Source organism: Aphis gossypii, chromosome 1 (genome assembly GCF_020184175.1).
Source record: "Aphis gossypii isolate Hap1 chromosome 1, ASM2018417v2, whole genome shotgun sequence".
NCBI lineage: Eukaryota > Metazoa > Arthropoda > Insecta > Hemiptera > Aphididae > Aphis > Aphis gossypii.
The window spans coordinates 63,551,187-63,575,389 of record NC_065530.1 but is presented as its reverse complement, the minus strand read 5'-3'; the positions used below and the strand labels follow the sequence as shown (position 1 = coordinate 63,575,389).

Sequence of the window (24,203 nt, the reverse complement as noted above, 5' to 3'; positions counted from 1 at the left end):
CTAGTACAGTTATGGCATATTAATATACGCCAAAATTTATTTATTTATTCACATATATATTATAATACTTGTTGATTTCGTGACCTGCAGTAGTTATGAAACGAATTAACACACTTCTCCAAATTATTTATACATATTATATAGAATTGTATTTTAATTTGAAACGATACAACTATATATTTGTGAATTGTATTGCAATCATAATATTTTTGTAGTAGGTATATAATATCTGATGCATAATTCAATAATCATGGTTCTTAAATGGATTTTACGTTATTTCGAAACTCACCTATTTCTTAAGTCTTATACTATAAAATATCATATAAAAAACAAATTAGATGACCTTAAAAAATTATTAAAATATTCGTTTTTCTTTATAAGTATATGATTATTATTTTATCAAATTGTAAATGGTACACTTTTAATAGTACGTATAGGTAAATATTTAATTGTGATTGATGATACAATTGTGTTTACTATTGCAATTTAGTAATTTTATGATGTTATGAAATAATTTGAAATACGTTGGTTACATGTTCCCTATTTAGAAATAATTTATCACACATTTTAAATACTCGAGACTTAATAAATATTAACTACCTATTTATCCACTAAGTACAAGTACTTTAATTAAAAACGAATTATCTAATAATCGGTTTAACTTATAGTATATAAACATCAAAACACTTTCAATAGACAATAACTGGTATTTGGATTTTGAAATTTGATTGAAATACTATTAATGTTCAATTTATAGAATAATATTTTTACACCATCATTATTTCGCGTGATCACTGTGATCTATTTTACGGTATAACGTTAGTGATCTACTATGGAGATATTTATTATTTATAGTTACCACTGGGACATGACGTAATATAAATATGATACTGAAGCACGTATACAAACAAAAACAAGTCTTTTGGAAAAGATGTAGATACAAATGGTGTACATCTCAATTTTATTAACAACAGATTCAAGAATAACCATAGCGTTCTAATCACACGACGGAAAAACGGTGTTTGAAGATTTTAAAGGTAACCAAGTATTTTTTAATATTTTAAAAATATTATTATTGAATTTGTTTTTTTTTTTTTTAGTTATGACCATTTTTGACCACGCATTATATATGATCCATATTCCATGACGATGGTCTATGATGACCGATGAGCATAGTACACTGATAATATTATTACATCAAGTAAGAATAAATATGATGTAGAAATTATGTAGATCATGAGATCATGCGTAGTAATGGTGTAATTATACCTACAATAGTCTAAACATTTAAATATATAAATTTATTTTTATAATGTTAAAATCATACTAAGTATTCGATTTTTATACTATACAATATACAGAACAGAACAAGGGGCACTATAACCTAACAACAGTAATATCGTAATAATAATAATTCTTAATAGGTAAAATGAACATTTTTTTTTGAATATTAGTTTTGCACATTTCTATAGAATAATTTATTATAATAAAATTTGTAAGGTATATTATATAATATAGGTAGATATTAATTAAATATTTAATGAATCATAATTGTCAATTAGAGTGTCATTATATAATATATATACTTTATAAAAATAACAAATTTGTGTTGAAATTTACGATAGACGTACGGATAAGACATGTACGTATTAGGTATACATATTTAACTATTTAAAGCATTTTTGATATAAAATACGAATTAATTGACTTTGCCGAAACATCCTGATGGCTAATTGAAAAATGATATATATTATTGATACCATCGGCGCCGACTACTGTCCATAATATATTACTTCCTACATATCGATTTCACACAGTTTTAAAGTTATAGAAATAGTAGAAACCAACTACAATTTATTTTTATTTTACTGAACTTTTTATTTAAATAATTAATTTATAACACAATATTCATAACGTTATATTTATTAATTTATAATTTAGGTAATCAAAATCATGTTTAAGTGGGACAATGGAGTAGTTTATCCAAATAAAGAAATATTTGAATGCGTACTATAACTATATGATTATTGAATTTAAAATTTTCAATTTAAACTTTAAAGTGTATCTATTTTATTTAGTAATTATTTTAGTACACTCTTTCCGAAATAACGTGGAATAATTGAGCTAAATATCTAAAAAACTTTAGTTTAGGTACTAAAACAATTTATTTGAGATGGGTAGAAGCGATCTTAAAATCTGACCCATTTCTCAAAATGCAAGAAAATTAATTTTAAATGATGATTATATTTTATTTATCAATGTTCATGTAACGTTCAAATAATACTATGTTTGTTAAAATATGAAAAGTAAATTTTAATTCAGAATTTTAACAAATTGCATAGGTACCATAATAGTTATAGTTAGGTACATTTGTTTTGGAAAAATAGCAACTAGTAAATTCATAGCTTATAGGAGTTTTATTAATGCAATTCCTCCAAAAAATACTATAAAAAGACAAAATAAAATAATTAAAATTTCTTAAAAGTTATGATCAGGACCCTCTTAAATATTTTATATAGGCAATCTAGGGCTTCGCAGCATAAGCAATGATTACAATATTATAGTATTATACATATATTATATAGTAATATATTTTACTATTATAGCATCAAATGTTTTTATTTACATTTATATTTAATGAGTTGGTTCAAACAGAAAAATATACAACATCATTTAGGCCTACGAAGCCGATAAAGGATAAAAATAACTTTTTTAATAGTTTTCAATAAAAACTTTCTTTCAAGTTTCATAACACATTTTTCCATCTAAATTTCTTAACTGCGTGTGTAACATCGAGATATTGTTTATCAAAATGTATTAGGATTAGCTAATAATATTATTAACCTATTTTATTCACATATTTCCCCATATTAAACGGTATTATTACATATAAATATTACAAAACAAATGTACAATATAAGTAAATGCGTAGGTATAAAATTATAATAAAAGCTAAAGAATGATCGTCAGTTAAAAATTTACCGCAAAATATGATAAATTGTTTGTTCAAAATCCTTAGAATAATACGCACATTATTATCAAACTTTAATCAAATCGACTATACGAGCGATTTACGCACATGAACTTGATTTGTTCAAACCGAAATTCACCAACTGCCATATCCAATGCTTCGTGATGTGCATTTCCTAACCTAGGTCCAAATTACACCAAATATGACTGAAAAGTTGACTTTAAATTACGGTTAGGTCAATTTTCAACTTTTTGGTTTACAAAAGTACATCTATAAACATGCATCAAAGCATCATATTCAATTCAACGCAGTTGAGTTGTTCACCCAGCTAGGTCTGATTTACACCAAATATAGTATATGACTGATCACTTGACATTCGAGTACAGCTTTAAAATTTCTACTTTTTGAATTAAGAAAAAAACAGGACAGCATCGAGGCTCCATATTCGTCTATAGCAAGTGGATTTCCGTTCAAATAAACGAGTTGGAAATTTTGGTACACTACGTAGAGCCCAGAGAGATAAAAAAAAAACTATTACAATTTTAATAATAAATGGTACTGTTCATAATCGGACGTTTTTGTCGTCCGCGACTAATTGAACTTTTTTTAAGTATCGTATCACGAGGTGGGAGGTTAGTTGTACTTCTATATATCGGGACGAGCCAGCCGTGTACTACGATCGCCATTCTTGAACGCGACTTTGATTATCTATATATTGTGTATAGATGTAGGACATCATTCGTAATTGATTGGTAGACACAGACTCTGAAAATCATTTCCACAGCCCCTTTAAAAACTAAAATTACATTTTGCGCAATTTTTTATGCGAGTACTTATTTAGAATATCTATAAGTAATTTATACGATCACTTTCAAACTTTTCGAAAAATTTCTTTCAATCTAAAAACGTTATGTTTATTTCTTTTAAACATTCGACATTTCCTTAGTATTCTTACAATTCAAAAATAATCTTTTTACATTTTTTTTAATACAAATCTTTAATAATTAATTTGTACGAATTTGTACAACTATTCACAAAACGTTAACGAAATCTCATCTATTTGAAGTACGTTTTTTTAACATTTGGCATTTCCCCAGACTTACCAAAATCTAAAAATAATTTTTTGCACAATTTTTTATGTAAGTACGTATTTAGTACGTTATGACTTTGGAAATTAGGAATTTCAAATTTCCTAATACGACACATTCTAAATTCATCTTCGGGAGCACTTCTTGTTCATTGGCATATCGTATCATATTTTCTAAATTGTTTTTCAAGTGCTTAATAAATTTTATAAATTTAACATTTGTTTGGTACTTTAATCAGTGTCGTCAACCACTATAATGTAAAAGTATTGCGAATACAATACTTCAATACTTAGTTTAGGTGGGTAATTTCGTAGCAGATTATGGTCATTCGTAGGGTATAAGTACACAAGTGACAAGTTGTAGATATTAGAGAAATATACACAAAACTTATCCCGTATTTTATTATTAGAAATTAATGTAAGGGATGGTTGGGATGGGGAATCTTGTACAAAACAATGCAATAATTCTAATTCTATTTAAATATAATCTATCTAATTCTTTCTATGACTATAGGAAGCAAAGCAGTATCTTATTCTACTTTGTCCTTATTAATTTCAGTATTTTTTTTATGAATCCATTTTCTTTTATAATTTTTTTATATTAGTATGATATTAATTATAAAATTAATTTTATTATTATTATTTTACTACATTTACTATACTTTCGGTATTTTCTAATTAAAAAATAATAATTTATTGAACGATTTACTTTCTTTAAATGTTGGGAGTTAAATTAAAAAATGTTCTACGTATTAAGTCTAATTTTGAAAAACTAGAAAGTGAGACAAACACAGATTACGTTCTCGGGTACTCCTTTCAAGGTACCTATTAATTATATATAAATTATTATTCATGTTTATTTTTTTAATACCTATAATACTTATAGTAAAATATTCATGGTTTTGAAAAGGGACAAAGCTCTTGCGAGTCTTTATCCAATAAAATGCAATAGGAGTCTTCTTCAAACCACTATAGTTTTATCAAATCTTTACATATGACGTTTAATAAACATTATTTGTCCCGATTTATTATATTAAAGTTGACTATATATTTTCATAAATTGTTCAAAATTTGCGAAAAATTTTACATTTATTAAAAATAAATAAATATACAATTCACTACAGTAAAAAATAATTATTATAATAATGGATGACGAGAATAAAGCGTAACGTCCAGCTACATCAAGAAAAACTTACATATAAAATGTAATGTACATTATATAGGTACTAAACATATTACAACCTATGAAACTCGATTTACACGTCATACCTAAGTGTGTATAAATAAGTTGTTTTTGTTTTTTAAATGTATAAAAATAATAACGATTTACTGATTTGAATCGTACTGAATAACACACTATTTTCTCAGCCGGTAAGCATATGTATTTATATCTATGTTATTATATTAAGCTATCATATGATGCTATACCTAACCTTTTAAAACTGAATTCTCAATTTTAAAATGTTATCGAATGCATTACACATGCACAACTTTCGATGTGTAATCGACCATATAAAAATACGTATCGAATGACGTGAAATGTATTAGACCCTTTTGGGGATCAAGGACGTTTTGTTGATAAAAACGACATGATGTATACGTAATATATGTATTTTGTGGTAGGTGCGTGTTCGACGATAAAATAGTAATACAAAATATTTCAAATACATGACCCTGAATTTTTTCAGGTTAATTTTGAGGTTTTTTTTTACTGCATAAAGCGCTTAATATTATACTTACTTGTGAAAAAATTAAATTTAAAAAAAGTTTTTACGCATGGCCATTAAAACAAAAAATGTTTACGGCCTCTTTTTTTGATTTTGAATTTGAATAAAAAATTTTTAAGCAACTTAATTTATAAAGTTTTTTTTTCTATTTAAAAATTAAATTATTAAAAATTAATTTAAGTTTCGATTTATGTAGGTATGTTAGATAATCGTATTTTTTAACATAACATATTTTACAATTTTTAAGTTCCGTGTGATTTCATATGATCTTTTTTTAAAACTTATAAGAGTGTTGTAAGTATGATTAAACATCGATGGGTTTCTACACTGTTCATCAATACTATTTTCCAGTGTAAACAGTATAACACATGCTGTTTAAAAAATAATTATTACTTACGATGAACTAAATTTGTTCATTTAACTATTCACAGCTTCAATTTCCCAAAGACATTATAAGTTACTTGCGTATTCACTTTAAACTTTGAGCTGCTCTGTATAACTTTATATGTTTTAGAATTTAAATAGATTTATATTTTATATGGATACTTAATGGTAACTAATAACTAAACTTTTATTTTTTTTTCTTATTGAAAAGCTGCAAGTAAATATAAAATTGGCTAATTAATATCAAACTAACAACAATATGAATTACGCACAGTATTTTTATATCATTTTAACAGTATAGATAATTTTAAAGTTTCAAGTTGTTTGTATCTTATATATTATAGAAATCAATTATGTACTTATGTATCAATAGAACTAGAATACTAAACGAGTACAAATACATAACTACGAGTCGTATACAGAATACATTTTTTTTTAAGGATTATTAATTATTTCAGAAAAAGACTGATATTTTGGATTCCAGTTGGTTCCAAGTTCAACATTTTTGTTATTCAATTAATCGACTAACGTAAACCTCAGTTTGATATTTCGGTAGTTTGCGGTAGTTAACGTAAACACTCGGAGAACGCCCTACTGTTAAACAATCTGGTATACTATAATATAATACCTGTAATAGTGTACGCGTTTATATTATGTGTTTCATATTGTTGTGCGTTTACTTACTTACGGTTTTCGGCGAGGTCATAACAACATTGCCCATTGGCATAATAATATCATGTTGATACAATACCATTTCTACAGACAACTAATTATTATTTATTATAAATATACAGTAGCACTATTATATACCAGAGATGATGGGTAATTGATGGCTTGCGGGCCGCATCTGGCCTCCGTACCTTTTTTATTTGGCCTGTGCTAAATTTTCAAATTACTTAGTACAATTTTAGCGTTTATCTGTATGTTTTTTATTATGTTTTTTAACGTTAAAACTTGTTATAAATATAAAAAGTAAACGTTGGCCGACAATGACTGTACATTTTACATTTTATTGACCTTTGTTTACTATCTACACTCTCTTGTCAACTAGATTTTAAATTTCTAAAAAATAGTTCTCTAGTAATTTTAAGTTTCTCAATTTTGCTATGTATTATACGACCTCGTAAATTATGAACGAATTGAATTTGGTAGACGTATCTACCTATAATCTATACATAGCATCTAGGTACGTATGCAGTGGCGAACTATGAAAAAAATTTGGCATGGGAAAACGAAAACTGTTTGACCGACCCTCAAATTTATTTCGTCCTGAATATGTGATTTTACTATGATATAAATACACGCTTGTTTTAAAGTCGTATAGAATGTTAAAAGCTCTCGAATTAGTAATTACTTAACTAAATAACTCATACTTAGCATTTAATACGTAAAAACAGAATATAATATTTCATTAAATATATATATACATTATACATATATATTCTTATATTTATATACCGTACCTAATAAACCACTTTTATTTTTAACAACGTCAATATTGTTTAATATCTTATCCTCTGGAAATCATAAAGCAATGATGCTTCTAATATAATCATTTATAATAAATAACAGCTCGATGCTCACTATTATATACAGCCGCTGCATTACGGAAAAAGTACCGATATCCCGCCGGCATGGTCAGCCACTGTACGTATACGTGTCTTACGTCACCATAATACCTGATGTGTGTGACGATACGTTTTTTTCTTACCATCCAATGTGCTACCCTTCGATACCATTATATTTTACACCTAAGCATATATATATATATACATATATGCGCCACTCGGGTTTGGAAATGTTCGTCCCCGACGGTTGTTCCGCATAACGGTGGTCATCATATACGCCTATAAAAGGATTCTTTTCTCGAAGGTACTATGATGTACACGATCGATTGTATTTCCGTACTATTATAATATAGAATATAATAATGCGTCGTACTTTGAATCGCGTACAGGCAGCAGCCATTCGGTTATTTATTGTCGGTTTTTTTCTTCTTTTTTTCATACCTCGTAGGACCTCCCGGTGAAGCGACGTTGCTGACCTCAGTTTGTTCAAGGAAGTAACCCTGGCGTATAGGCGGACCTTGAAAAAAGGATTACGTATTATTATTTATACATTCGAGACCAAAGGGTTGGGAACGGGTAAACCGTTATACTTGAATGAGAGAGCTGAGGGAGGTCCGAAATTCCTATAAACCAACATGTTATTCAAAAACAGGGCACTGACGTGTACGCGTTATTATTTCCTCTATACCTATATACACGTTACACGTGTACGACGTATATTTATTACGATATGCGCACTACTGTATATCGGACACGTCAACGTTTCTTTTCTTCCTTTTTTTTTTTTTTCATTCCAATATAAGGTTAGGGTTACGTGTTAATTTAAAACGCAAATAAATCGTAAATTCACTATACAAGTACTGCAGTACACTCTTTAATCTATAAACCCACCTATATATTTCAGTTCAGAGCCCTATATAATAGCAATAAGTCTCGATGTCATTATTTTGTGGTCACAATTTATTACAACGTTACTTACCGTATTTAAACTTATTGCACGATTTTAAATACCTATAGTATAATTATATAAGATAGACATATTTTATACTTATTGATTATGTAAAATCAAAACGTTACGTAAATAATAATGTAGGGACATTATAAACGAATGGGTGTTACAGCTACATATTATATCGTTATCATCGTATAGTTTTCACAATTTAAAATATTTATGAAGATATATTGTAGTCGTGTTTAAGCGATGTGCAAACAAAATGATCGCTGACGTATCGAATTTCGAACATTTTGTATAAAACATAATATAACATCAATTGTAATTTATAATAATAACAAATTCAGATAAATGCTCCGTATTCTTATTTGACATAGACTGATGCAGTCTCAAACGTCCAATACAATATAGTAATTATTAATGCATTTAATAGCTATTCATTTATTAGGAAAAAAAACTCAGAATAGACTGTAGTCGTCGTCTTCTAGGTTATATAACATCGCTTAATAATTAATAGCGTTTTTAAATGCATTTTACCGGTGCCCCTTGACTGCAGTGATAACGCGTTGTTTAATTGAATTATTTATGTGCAATATACATTATAATAATTCAATTCTTATGAAGTGCATTATATGTGTATGAATGCATAATTTTACACACTATTCTATTCAAAAAGTTTCATGGTTAAAGATATTGCATATATTTTCTAAAAAACGTAAAATACATGAATAATTTTCCTATTATACATTACAGGGTTAAAGTAGCAACTGCTATTAACCGCGGTATAACCGTTTAATCGTGTAACTTTTTTAAGACGTTTTTAGCTTAATAGTTTGTCTCTTTATGCCAAATGTCTCATATAATAGTTAAATAGTAGTCCTTCTGTGGACATTAGGCAGTAGTCTTGATAACAACCAACTAAAGTCTGAACCAAATTCAGTATTGGGTAATAGTTGTATTGTTAAAATTACTTGTTATCTGTGTAAATAAATAAATATAAATAAATTGATATTACTTATTGTTTAAATTCTAATATTCTAACCTACATTAAATTGTATTAATATCTACCTATTTTGTATATGAATACAAAATATTGACAATATTTTCTTAGTTTAACCAGTATCCACCACTATATATTTTAGCTATGAGACAACTATTATAGTTTCCCTATTACTCTTTACGCATCCCCAATAGTTCATGACATTTGGCATACGACACGATGACCGATCTTTTAATTTAATGGTTATTACTTATTTATTTATAAGAATGGGTTACGTATATCGCACTGCATCATCTATCACTAAGGATTAAATCCTTGTTTTTATAAACAAGAGTCGAGTCTGTAATAAATAATAATGAGAAGCATTTAATAATAAAAGTAATAGTGATCATAAAATTAATAACTATAAATAGAATAAATTAAAGTTTATTGTATTGATGAAATCGTGTTACAATAATTAGTTTACTGTTCAATAATCAAGTATATCAAAAAAAAAAAAAAAAAAATGATAAGAACAATATAATGATAATTAAATTAGTACTATACAATTAAAAAATGTACGTTTTATAGTTTGTAGTGTTGTTGATGAAATTGTTTAACAAAATCAGTCGTCATAATATTATGTCCGAAGCTTTTCCAAAATACATGCGTACAATATTATTTATTATAAGTCACCGAATGTTTTGTACATATAGTTTTATCATTTCGAGACATTTTGGTAATCGTTTGATAAATAAAAACAAATAAAACGTTTCACGTATAAGGTATAGGTCACTGCTGCTCATATGCGTCTAAATACAAATTTCACAACAAGATAATAGTACGACTTGCGAGTGTGTACGTGCATTGTGTAGACACTTCCCTGTTTTTGTTATAGGACGATTGTTTGTAAACTGGACCCGAAGACTCGACGTCGAATCCAGCCATACATAATATATATATATATCGGTATTTGCCACGGGACAGGTAAACTTTTCTACACGATATTATGATGTATAGTTACTGGACTAAAAATTTAGTAGAGTGATTAGTTATAACTTATAAGTCGTTTAAATATTTAATACATTAGTCGGAGGAGATGACGTACGTACACGACTCATTATAATTTAATGGCCGTCGACGTGGGGTATATTATTCTTTAATCTTTAGTATAATAATGTCGAATAAATAGTATTTTCAACACTTCAACTCGAAAACGTATCGGTTTATTTTATAATATATATATATACTATAAACAGTATAAACTTTGTTTTTTTTTTTAAAAAAAAAAAATAATAATAATAAACACAAACAGATTATAAGCACGAATATATTATTATTGTGTATATGGTGTCCGTATAGTGCCAAACACATATTATATATTTATATATCGCATATATATAGATACCGACTGCAGCTATATATTATGTATAAAATTCATTCTACTTGTCTCACAAACACGGCGGGGCACTCGATACGTGTGAACATAACATAATACACTATGACATTGAAATAAGTGTGGCGTTTAAGGTCAAGGTGTAACATTATTACCAATCACAAATTATACACACAAATTCAATAATCAATATATAAATACGAGTATATTGTTTTTATCCGCGTTATGCTTTTACGGTTGTATTGCATCATTCGTATATAAAAATAGGATCATATCGTACTATATATTATTCTAATCATATTCTATATTACAAATTTTAAATGGTCAGTATCGGCAGTCCGGACTTGCCGATCATTACGTCATATTGTATTCTGTTTGTTTTACAATGACGTTATCGCGATAATAATATATTCACTCGCGAATACACGAAATATATTACATCGAGTTGTTCCACTATGAAAATTTCTTTTCTAGTTGAAAAGAAATATTGTTGAAAATGTCAACAGTATTGGTCGCAATCATTATATTATACTTTTAATGTCATATTATTTTAAAAAATATTATATTATTAATGACGCGCGTATTATTTTATTAACGTCAACGCGATGATGATGTCGGACTTTTCCTCGTTTAAAACGTGCTGTTATTTATTATATATTGTCATAAATAACGCGTATAGCGTGCGTGTACTTTGCAGGTTTCTCGATTTTCGACTTGACAATATTATATGTATTTTATTATAATATTATATTAAGTATAAATATTCTCATCGGCGGCGGTGTACGTATACAATAATAATAATAATAATAACGCATACAATATAAACATCGTTCGTGTGCGTGTCGTCGAAGACCTTGGGCCGACGAATTTTTCTGTTCCTATTTTATAATTTCTTATAATATTTTTTTTTTCGAAAGCGTCTCGTCGCGCGCTCCGCTCGTACCCCCCCGCGGATCCAGTCGATCGGATATCGTCGGCCCGCGTGCGTTAAACGGAGCGTATAAACGGAGCAGCGATACTACGGCTATACGGCGGCGGCACGATCGTCGGCAACGATTTATATTATATTATTATAAGAGAGTGGACGGCCGGGGTCTTGGTCGTCGGATCTAATGGCGCACACGCGTTTCTGGGTCAAGGGAATGATCGTCGACGCGTCTGCAGGATCTACGGCCGAGGTGTGCGCGTCAGGAGAGTGTGTTGCGCGGGCGTATACCTACGCCTGTACAATACGTATTTATAATGTACGCGGTGTGCAGGAGAAATAAAAGAAACGATCGGAACACAGCAGAAAGAACGAAAAAATAAAGAGAGCGAGAGAGAGTAAAAGAGAAAAGGAAGGAAAACAAAATGATAAATCTGAAACTACCGTCCGTTTTTGAGCGCGTATATGCTGTATAATATATAGAGTTGTAGACGGTACGGTTCGCGACCGACCGCCGTGGTACGTTATTATAACAAAGACGCTTTTGTGTGTCCGGGACATTCACACGGATTTGGGACACATTCTCGTCGTCGTCGTCGTCGTGGGAGTGGCGATGATGACGAGATGATGCGGCCGCCACCGGTACCAACACGACTGTTGCTCGACGAAACGTCGAAAAAAACGAAAACAAATCCTTTTTGGACATGCCGTACACCCCGTCGGCTTACTTAACACTTATTTGATCATATATAATATGATATACCTCCTCAATATACCTGCATTATATTGTTTTTTTTTTTTTTTTAATTCATATGCGCACGTGTTGCGGGATAGGCGTAACCGCTACTACTCGACCGACAAAAAAAGCGAGAAAAACGTACTTTATCGGCTTGTGGGGATCGACCGGATGCGTCGGTCGGTAAACACGACCGCAGATAGTCTACTTGGGCGAAAATAGGTATCCCTATATGGTCAACTGAGGCGCCACTTTGGAGGGTGAAAGGGTGGTGTGCTTTGGCACCCCTCGTTTCTATTTTTATTGCTTCCTTAATCCTTTTGGCCAACGAATACAATTTAAAATATACTACACTATATGAAAACTACTGCAATTCGTAGAGTAAATGACGAATTGATGTAATAACTAACAATGTATATTTATTATTAATTATGAATTAGTATGTTATTATGGTTACCTTTTCCAAATTTTAAACTTTCCAATTCATTTAATTATTAAATACATAAAAAATTCAAAGCATACATAAAACTCCTACGATCTAACTCCTATTTACTACGATGAACAAAAAATGGCCTGATACGTTGGCACCCATATTGAAAAAAACTCAAATCGCGTCACTGGTGATCATTTTTTGTCTTTACCCATCGTGGCGAGAAGACTGCAGTATTCAAACCATATTATTTATAAAAATTTGTGTCGTCACTCGTCGTTGCCACAGGAGTCGGTACAAACGCCCAAACCTGCTAGCTCGCTTTCAAGTACAAAACGTTTTTAACTCGACCAGTGGAGAATTACATTGTTTCCACGATCTGAGACCCTTAAGATTTAAACCGACGACAATTATAGTAAAATAACACAATATTAAAATCAGTGTTAATCTCGCCCATTCAATATAAATTCGGAGAAAGTGTTTGGTATACTAATGTCGGAAGACTCGCGTGAGCGATCTAAACCGCGCCAAACGAGAAACGCGCGTGACGCTGTTCGCAAAGTGCTGACATCCGTTGTCCCTACCTATTAATAATATTTTGTTTTAATATATCTCGAACCGCGCGCAGTGTATGTTCTGTAGATATACATATGTGTATATATTACGATAACTACGATAAACCTATATTGACATATTATATGGTATTTTTCAAAATTCGTTGATGATATAGGTACCTATATACATTACACGCGTTTGATTTCTTCTACCCACGCGCCATAATATTTCATAACTTATTTTTGTAACTTTGTGTACACAATTTTGTGAATATTGTATATAACAAACAAAGTACTTTTTTTTTGAAAAAAAAATTAGTATAATATCCAATAAGATACGTTTTAGAGCGAACGATTTATGAATATTGTTTTCGCTATCACGAATAGATAATAACCACTCGTCATATTATTTAAGCATAATCCATGATATTCCATGTGATAATAATGAAATCGAAATCGGTTGTATTAAAACTATAATATAATAATATATGAATAATTATGTGTGTGTGCGTATTTTCCAGGTTTTATGAATCGTGATCAATAAAACGCCGTTGTTTATTTTTTCATGTAATAAATATCAAAATATTAAATTAGTTTTGTTCATTAAAAAGTTCATTCGTACATCGTATCTTCTGCGTTATGTGTACAAAATTTAAACGCCACGACTATTGTTATAATATGTACCTTATCCATGTGTTACAGCATTCTAAATACGTATATACATCTATTATAATAAACCTGCATCCCGTCATACACACGGTAGCCGGCAGGATAATAATATACGTACATGGAATTGTTGCTATTGTTCCTTACAAGCCTATACAGGATAACAGCATCAGTAAAATAAAGTTTACACAACCTACGTGATTTTGTGTTACATTTGCCCGTACATATACACGAAGACTTTGTGTCAAATAAGTTTTGGACTACGCTTAAACGAGATAATATATAGTATAATAAATACAGCGCATTATACGTCGTGCGCGTATAAACCAGTCGACTTTGCAGAAAGGATTTCAGGATAGCGCATTTAAAAGCAGCATATTATATTATGTAGTATCTCCCATGTCCAAACTACTACGCAATTCTAGGAAAAAAGAAACATTATACTTACCCTTTTTCTGATTTTTCGAATAGCGCATTAAAATTTAGGTACCTATTATACCTTCCGAGTGTAGACAGCGACCCGTGTGCGTAAATTATGAAATTGACAGTACCGTGAAGTATACACGCGTTAAAGTGAAACGTAGACATTAGATAGCACAAAACGCCTCTGTTCAGTCTGTAAAGTACTTTTAACGTCTGTTAAATTATACGTACTTTCTCGATTTTCTTTAATTATTCGAGACGTAGCCATCATCGCGAGAGAATGACCCGAGTTATTTTGTATTTAATTTCGGTCGAATCATTCCAATAATAATTATGCATACTTTAAATCGTCCAAGTGTAAAAAAGAAACCACCCAGAGTTCGATATTGTTTTTTTTTTTTTTTTTGAACAGCAATTATATTTTTTGGGCCACCCTGCGAGTTGTCTCTGGGGGATCTACGGTTTTTTTTTTTTTTTTTGTAAACAAATTTAATAAACGAAAACATTTTTCGATAATATGACCTTATATAAATTGTCTATATTATAAAATAATGTACAATTTACGAACTCGAAACAATAAATATTTTACGATTCATTCTTTTTTTTTTACATAAATATAAAAAATTATATTATTTGTTACATTTAAATGTTTATGAATAATATTTTTTCTTCTAGTATATGTACATAAAATTGATTAGGTTATATTGTATAGTTTAGAGAAGTAAGACATACCTTCACGCTTATACTTAAACGAACAATAAATTGTGCTATCCTCATGACTTCAATATATATGTATATATATATATTGTATTGCCGAATGACGCATTTTGTTCAAGTAAACATAATACGACGTATTAAACAGTCCACAAATATTTAATTAAATGAATCAACATTGGAACCCTCATATTATTCTTATAAGCTTTGTCATTGTAATAGTATAATTTAATTTGTAACCTAAATCTTTAAACTTAGAAGGATATTGTTTTTCACAAGAAAGCTATCGCCCATCACACTTATTTGTATTTCTCTTTCACATGGATCAATGAGAGCAAGCCACCGTTAAAATATGAATTGGTAATTTTTTGAATAATTACCTAACTATTTTTCACTTCAGCACCTCACTTACATAGTAAACAAAAATCCATATGTATCTGTAATATTATACGTGTTTTAGATTATATTTGACGTTAATAATAATTATTATACTATACTAGAGTAATCCCTGATTATAATAATAATATATATATATATATGTATGTATAACCTCTACAACTCAACAATCCAATTTAAAACGATTGCGATAGGTTTTATTCTTCAAATTTACTTTATAGTATGTAATGACGCAATCAAACATTTTTAAATTCGGCGTGTGTTCGTCACGTAACAATACACACGACTCTAGTCACAACTATACCAATTTTCGAATTTAATATAATGTTTATTTTCATTAGAATTAGTAAAATTAGTTCGTATTTATGTTTATGTATATTATTATATGTATAGTATAGTATAATAGTAATAGTATACACTTTTAAAACAAAAACGAAATGACGTGACTGTCAGTAATCAAGTTAGTCTGACGAGCCTTGGAAAAAAGAATTTGACTGCCAAGTTAAAGTAATAACATTTTCCATAAAAGTTTATTGTTTCTGTTTCTTTTTACCAAGAAAACACTCGATACTTTAACTATTATACATTTTCAATTTTTCAACTTTTGGGTATAATACTTATTAGTTATTACGCTTTAAAAGTTTTAACTTTGGTACAAATCATAAGTGGTTTATAATAATTGTTTAAAAAATACTATATGTTTCTGTTTACATCGAAAAACGATGAGATATTATTCCTACAAGTAATTTAATGAAAAACTACTACTATCGTGTCACTATTCAATTACAATGTCATTAGCTGATTAAAAACTACAATAGGCGATATAAATATATACATAAAACCAATAATAATAATTAAAAATAATACATGTTGACTTTATATCACTCACTTAATATTATTATACTCGTGAATAGAAAATTACAAATATAAATGTATAATATTATAATGTAATATAAACTAGCTATACATTATGACTAATGTTGATAATAAATAGCAAACGTGGCCTAATTCGTATATTAAATATTTATCTTTGTGTTATAAATCTAGGTGTACAACTATTTTATTTATGCTGTAGGTACGCTCAACACTTGAAATGGTTCACTGCACATCTCTGACTTCATCACAGTGAAACGTGATGTCGTGACCACTTTTCATTTTTATTTTCCAAAGTATAATTAATCGTTCAACGTGGAACAAATAATGATAAAAAAGTGATTAGACATAATAAAATTGTAACTAACAAGTACAAGTATAATATATAATATGTCCTATATATATATCACATATATATTCATAATAATAGTATTTTCGGGAAAATTGCATCTCGTAATTGTACTGTTCGAATAGTGTTTAAAGCGGTCACCCATTTGTAAAAAATATTCATCGATAACGAACGACGAGTGTCTATGTTTAATTTCATCAACGCTATTTTTCAAATATTTAAGTCTCCCGATCTTCGTTTTTACCATTTATCTATAGAAATCGCATGCAGTGTATAACATACTTATCGAAAATTTTAAACACTTACCTATACTAAAACATTAATAAACACGTCATCTTCAATGACACACGTGTTTTAATTGCTATACACATTAGGCCAAATTCTAATTAATATATTGTACATACTTTATATTATAATATGCATGTTTATGAATGCCTCGGTATCACTATATAATAATATAATATGTAGTTTGATTGTAAAACGCGAAATTCTAAACGATTATATCAATAATAATTTTACGTTATTTTAATCGGGTTATAAATGAAAATATCTATGCTCCAGCTAATATAATGAGTGTAACGCGCGTATTATTATTATTATTATCATTATTGTATGTAAAAAGACATTAAACTGTGTCATCATCGAGACATTTTCGCGAAAAATCGACTGCTTAATAGTGTGAAAGTATCTGATATATGTATATAATATATAATATTATACCATCATTGTCAAACTATTACAGACATTTTGGTTCAGTTACGTCATTTGTATACTTGTAAGCTTATTTTTTCAATCGCAATCATTATATTACATATAATATTATGCATAGTATATACATAAATAAACAATATGTATAATGTAATGCGCATATACATGTACATAATTACCACGTAATACAGTTTGATATTGTTTGCCGAGTATATAATACAATATGTGTCAATGTGTATAATTATTTTAATATACTATTATGTTATATTGTTTTTATATTGTTCCCATCTCAAATTATATAATAAAAAAATAATATATTTACCGATCAGCTTATAACTACCTGAAATATTATCATGTGTTTTATTCTGTTATACTTATCTTTAGGTTGCAGTGATAATATTTATTTTAATATAAACCTCGTTTTATGTCCTACATAATACGTATATATAGCTTACAAGCTAATATGCATGAGTAAATAAATTATTATTAAAAAAAAATTGCAAAATATATTCCTCGTGTGACAAATTACAATAGTATTAGGTGTTGTGTGTAATACACTTAAACGAAGGTACCTATAATTATGATATATTATTACATAAATTATACTAGCAAACTAATTAGTTTCATTATATCGTCGCATATGACAATATGATATATAGGTACTCGACAACCGCAAATTATCACAAGATTTCCCGTAAGATTTGAAACTTACGAATTTTACGCGTACGCGTACATCACAAGCCTGGGACGATCAAATACTTTTTCACGTATACTAATATCACTCACATTATAATTTTCTAATATTATACACTAGGATGTATGGGATTTGTGCTTATGCTTCAGGCTTCTAGTATGAACGACTGTAAAATCTGATGTGTCTTTCATCTCGCCACTGTCAGAGTTACGAGAACGAGTAACAACTATGTATATCTGTTGGACTAACACAAAAATCAATATATTACCTACATAATACCTACATTATAAGTATATAAATATATAACTTCGATGAAGCCGCAGACAATAAGTATTATACGTACATGTTCTACAGATATTTCTGTATGTGTTTGTATGAGAACTGCGGAAAATAAAACTTGTATTGTTATATTCTATAGACAAGATAATATACAACGCAAATTGTATATATAATAATTTAGGTTATAGGAAGTCATACCTCATGACTCAAATACATCGGTGTATATAGCTATAAATGCATCGTGAATGATAATAAAATAATTGTTGAAGCAAGAAAAACAATAATTTCTTGTTGAAATCCTTTAAAAATGTAGTACTTTTATGTAAAATAAAATCGAAATGATAAGAACAAAATTTAAAAAATGATGATTTCAGCAGAAATGTATAATACAAATTTTAATATTGAAATAATTAATTATGAAGAATATTAAAATATATAGAACGTTGGTTGATATTATTTTTATTTTTAATACATTAATGTAGATAAGTCAAAGGTTATGAATACCTACCTAAAAGTTGTTCTGAACTCGTGACAAAGTAAAAGAAAAAATCAATTTTGTGGAAAAACGTTGTATCGTTGTACATTTTTAAAGTTTTCAACTTTTTTTCAGTACTTATACCTTCAAGCAAAAACTATTAAGTAAATAAAAAATTTTAAATTACCAACTATGTACAATTTATACTACAAAATACTGCCACAAAAAATGTTTGTAGCAATTCAAAAGTGTTTATTAGTTTATTTTAAACTAAAATAAGGACTTAATAAAAATAAAAATTGCACATCAAAAAATAAATGTAAGTAGTTATAATACTAAATATCTAGTTAAAACTATAATAGTTTAATACCTATGTTATGCATTGTTGTTGTATTAAATTTAGAAGGTATGATAAAACGTCATAACCAAAAAATGATCCTGAGCAGTGTGAGGAAATTATTCCTATAGCCTATAGTAAAAGAACTGAGAAATATGAAATTGATCTTTTGAAAATACAATCCAATTTAGTCTTATAGCCTATAGATCACTTAGATTTAGGTGAAATAATTATTTCATTTAACTGGTTGACTATTCCGTATTTTTCCAGTGTTCATAAAAAAATGTAGTAAAAAAAGATAATCTTATATAAAACCTAATAAATTACAAAGATAATAGTCAGTTTTCCATAATTCAAACTTAGTTTTAACAAAAACATATTTATAAATAGCTTTTTACTAAATTTCCTAATTTTGGAGTATAAAAAAAAAAATAATTCTTATTAATTTAATTTAGCGTAAAAATCATAGTTAAATTATATTATTTTAGGACTATATTCAGACATTAAACATATGACAACTAAGAAACTTTCTTTCCTCTCTCCCTACTCTCTCACTCTCTCTATTTATCAATTTCTTCAAATTACCTCCTAGAAATTTGAATATTTATTTTATGAATAAAAATAAATGTATCTTAAATTATAAGCATTTATTATACAATACATTAATTGTTTACTATTAAAGCAGTCGAACGCGACAGTTAAGAAGTGGGCTAGTGAATTTCATTTATTGTGTTTTACTTTTTTCTCTCTGTCTGTGAAAATTATGGTCGATGAAAGTGAACCGTCTGTAGTTTTCAGTTTCATATCTGATGTTCTAATAAAATATTAACAATCGTCTTGGAAATTTTTTCGAAGACAATATTAAAATATAATATGTCCTACATAAGGCGACCTATCATTGATGAAATATAGTAGACATGGCATTTTGTTTATGAGCGTGACCCCGTGTAGGTACACATTTATATGTTACATTTTTATTATTTATTATGTATGAGTATTGAGTATGTATAGGTATTGCAATAATTGGGAAAATGGAAAATCACGGCAAGGTCGAAAGGGTATACATATAGGTAATACACATGTACATTGAACATTATACATGTATATATTTATAGAATATAGATATTATACATATGTGTATGAGTATGACCTAGACCCATTTAAAAGTGGTCCCTCTTCTACGTTAGTACTTTATAAGGACGTTGGACTGTAAATATAACATAATATTTTCACGAATAAACTATGTATATGCGCCACACGCGCACCCTTATATTAGTTACCGTTATTCATTAATACAATTCGTCTAAAAACCATACCTATCATAGTTACCAAGGTTGTTTTTCGAAATTAGCATTAAAATAATAATAGCAATTTTCATCCCCTACTCGTGTTAGTCAAAAGCTACTGCTATACGTATATTCATAATTGAGTTTTCCTCAAATTCGAGTAAAATAATTTATCTGTATACATTATTATGTAGTATACGAGTTTATAGCCAATACATATATTAAAATTTGCTGAACTCTTTTAACTCATTTCGTTGTTTACGTCTTCTGATCAGTATTAAATATGAGATATACTTAATATAAATTATATACATACATAAAATATATACAAAAATATATGTATACTTACTCACCTATATGTAAATGTGAAGAAAAATGCAACGTCTGTAAATAAACGACTTTTATACACAAGTTTTTTTCAAGGTCGCAGAAGTTTACGGACTTGCGGTGTGGAAAAACGACATCTGGCGCTTAAGTTGAATCTATCCGTTTCGGTATGACTTCCAAGGTGTTAAATAAATGTATTTATGCGAATAAATAATTTACTATAAATAATATTGCAGTTAGAAATCGAAATACTATGTGTTTTTACGATTCTATTGTTTTAAATATAAATATTTACGTAGTTTGTTATTCTCATTTTTTAGTTCTTTGTATACGCGCCCAAGGTGAAAACCCAAGTAACTCCGACAAACGCAATGGACAGCGTTGCCTGCAGTTTGTATCGTCCGTTTACAGTAGTTTTCACAATGCACATTGTGTTAGTGTGTATTTTAACAGATAGTGAGCTACAAGCAATAAGGTGTGAACTATACCCAATATAGTACACTGACAATAATATATGTAATAAGAACAAGCGACGACGTGTCAATAATATTGTATTTATGATAACGAACGGCGAACGTGTAATAATACGATATTATAAAATATATTCTAATTCGGATATTTGAACGAGAATAACGCATAAATTTGATCGCCGAGTGAATTCCGTCCCGCCATCTGTACGCCTGCAGATCGACTAGATCACGCGTGGGTTTAGCTGTATAGTTCGATTTTACGACGCCAGCGGAAAATAGAACATATTATTTACTTTTTGCACGTCGTTTCAAGGCCGAACGTTTAGTTTTAGCCGAGTAACGCACGCGCTATTAAAGCAAAAAATATATTGTTTATTGGCTTTCTCACGCCAGACGCGCGATAGATATTTAACGACGCGGAGACGTAAAATTGCCCACGCCAATCGCGGGTGGCGACCGGCGCACGACAAGACGTATCGTTTAGTCGGCAAATATCTCATATTGAAATGCCCGAGGGATGAACTGACTCACTTTTGGTTCATGCGATTTTTTTATAGACGATATTAAACGGTATATATAGGTACAAACTACCGTCCGTTTTGAACTTGGAAAAAATGAAAAGAAATTTTCCAATTTTCGATTTATTTAAATATAATTTCTAAATAAAATAGATTTTAATTTATCGTGCGCCCTATTACCCCATTAGGCGTGCACTTTTACCCCCAATAATGAAGTAAAAAGAAGCATTTGTTATAATTTTTAATTATTTAGTATTTTTGGTATCTGCTTTGACACAATCGACTTTTGACCGGAAAATTGAAATCTACGTACATTTGTGATAGGAAAACAATGTAGCAATATTTCTAAAACGTGTATTCTACCACATTACAGTTGTTAAATTTTAGGTGCACTATTAATTATTATAGATTACTCTACTTATAAAGGACCTCCTGCTTTTCTCAACCTATCGGTCGTCAAGGGTTCGCCGACCACGACATTTAAGAATTAGATCACATAAATTGTTGATAAAAATTATTTCTAAATATTAAATATATTCACATAAATTAAAAAACTGACAAAATTTAAAGAGATTTGTAAAAATAATGTAAAAGACTTTTTATAGGACATTCACAATTCGAAAATCGCAAGAATTTACTACCCATGTAAATCAATTCCTATAAAGTGCTGCACGAGGTAATAACTTACACTAATTCTCCTACCACCCTACACCCAATTACTCCAGCTGGTCCAGCTATAACGTAATTAACGTGCATTTACGGGTGAGTACCTATTTATTTAATAAGACAAGTAATACGAATGCGTTAAAATAATTAAATTTTAAATCTTATTAATGATTCCGATCAAAGCGGTGATATTTATACATAACTAAATACTCATATATATTGTATCTCATTATATGTAACGGAATACATTTAATCTGCTTTGTCGTTACGTAACGAATGGTGTCGATAATACGATATCGGTGCTTTTTCTGTCGGATTCTCGTGTGTTTGTCGTCCGGCTTGCAACCTTGAAGAACGATAATAATTTTTATTGTTATTTTTCGACATATTTGCAGTAGTGTGTACCTATCAATTTTACATTAACTGCCAATATTGTATTGTTTTTCGTTTCACTATTTGAATCGTAATTGTACAATACTTATACTATTCAATAACTGTTTTACCTGTCTGTTGTTTTAGATTCTTAGCGGAGGTGAATGTATTGCTTTTTTTAAAAAAAATGTAAAAATATTTTGATTTTCAACTTTAGGAGTGGTTTCTGATGGCAAATTAAATCTACTTGATACCCTTGGGGGGAGGTAAAAAAACACCCAGTATCTACTTCTGGAAAAGCAAAAAAAGTAAGAAAAAATACGAATTTTAATGCTAAACCAGGTTTTGACAAAATTAATTAATTAATTTTGTTATAACCCATAGCTGTTGAACCTTGAAATTTAACTTAAAAATTATCAAATTGTTTTATAGTTAAAATTTAATCATTTTTTAATATTTATAATTTATATCAATTAAATCTAAGATTTAAAAATTTAATACAAGGTTATTTATAAGTTTTTTAAGCTGTACTAAAAAAATTACTTAAGTAAAATTAATTTTTTATGATCGTTTAATGTTTAAATTTTTACGATATTGCATAATATAAAATAACTATTTTCTTTCAAAATAATTTTGTTATTTTATTGTAATTTAAAACGAACAACTATAAATACCTTTATTTTTCACCAAATTCTGGATTTATTTTAATCTTGTGTCTGTTAAATCTGTCAATATTTCTGAAAATGAAGCATATTATGGTTGAAATTCTAGATCTAAAAAAAGGAAGTTAACCTATTTTTTTTAATTTAAGATATTAAAATAATTTGATATTTTATACATAAAATTCAAATAATAATATATTTCATAATACGTTCATAACTGTAATTTAAAATCTTAATTCAAATACTTTTGAATTTATATAGAAAAATATCGATTTTAGA

The 24,203-nt window shown here is 28.7% G+C and overlaps 1 long non-coding RNA gene across 1 annotated transcript in view; it reads left to right on the top strand.

Annotated features, from left to right (window-relative positions):
- The first annotated feature begins 724 nt into the window (after positions 1-724).
- The window catches only part of LOC126549426 (uncharacterized), a 29,567-nt gene continuing 6,088 nt past the window's right edge, over positions 725-24,203 (top strand). The window contains exons 1-2 of the long non-coding RNA XR_007603537.1: positions 725-1,037; positions 1,101-1,201. This is a non-coding gene — a long non-coding RNA (uncharacterized LOC126549426). The remainder of the gene's footprint in view (positions 1,038-1,100; positions 1,202-24,203) is intronic.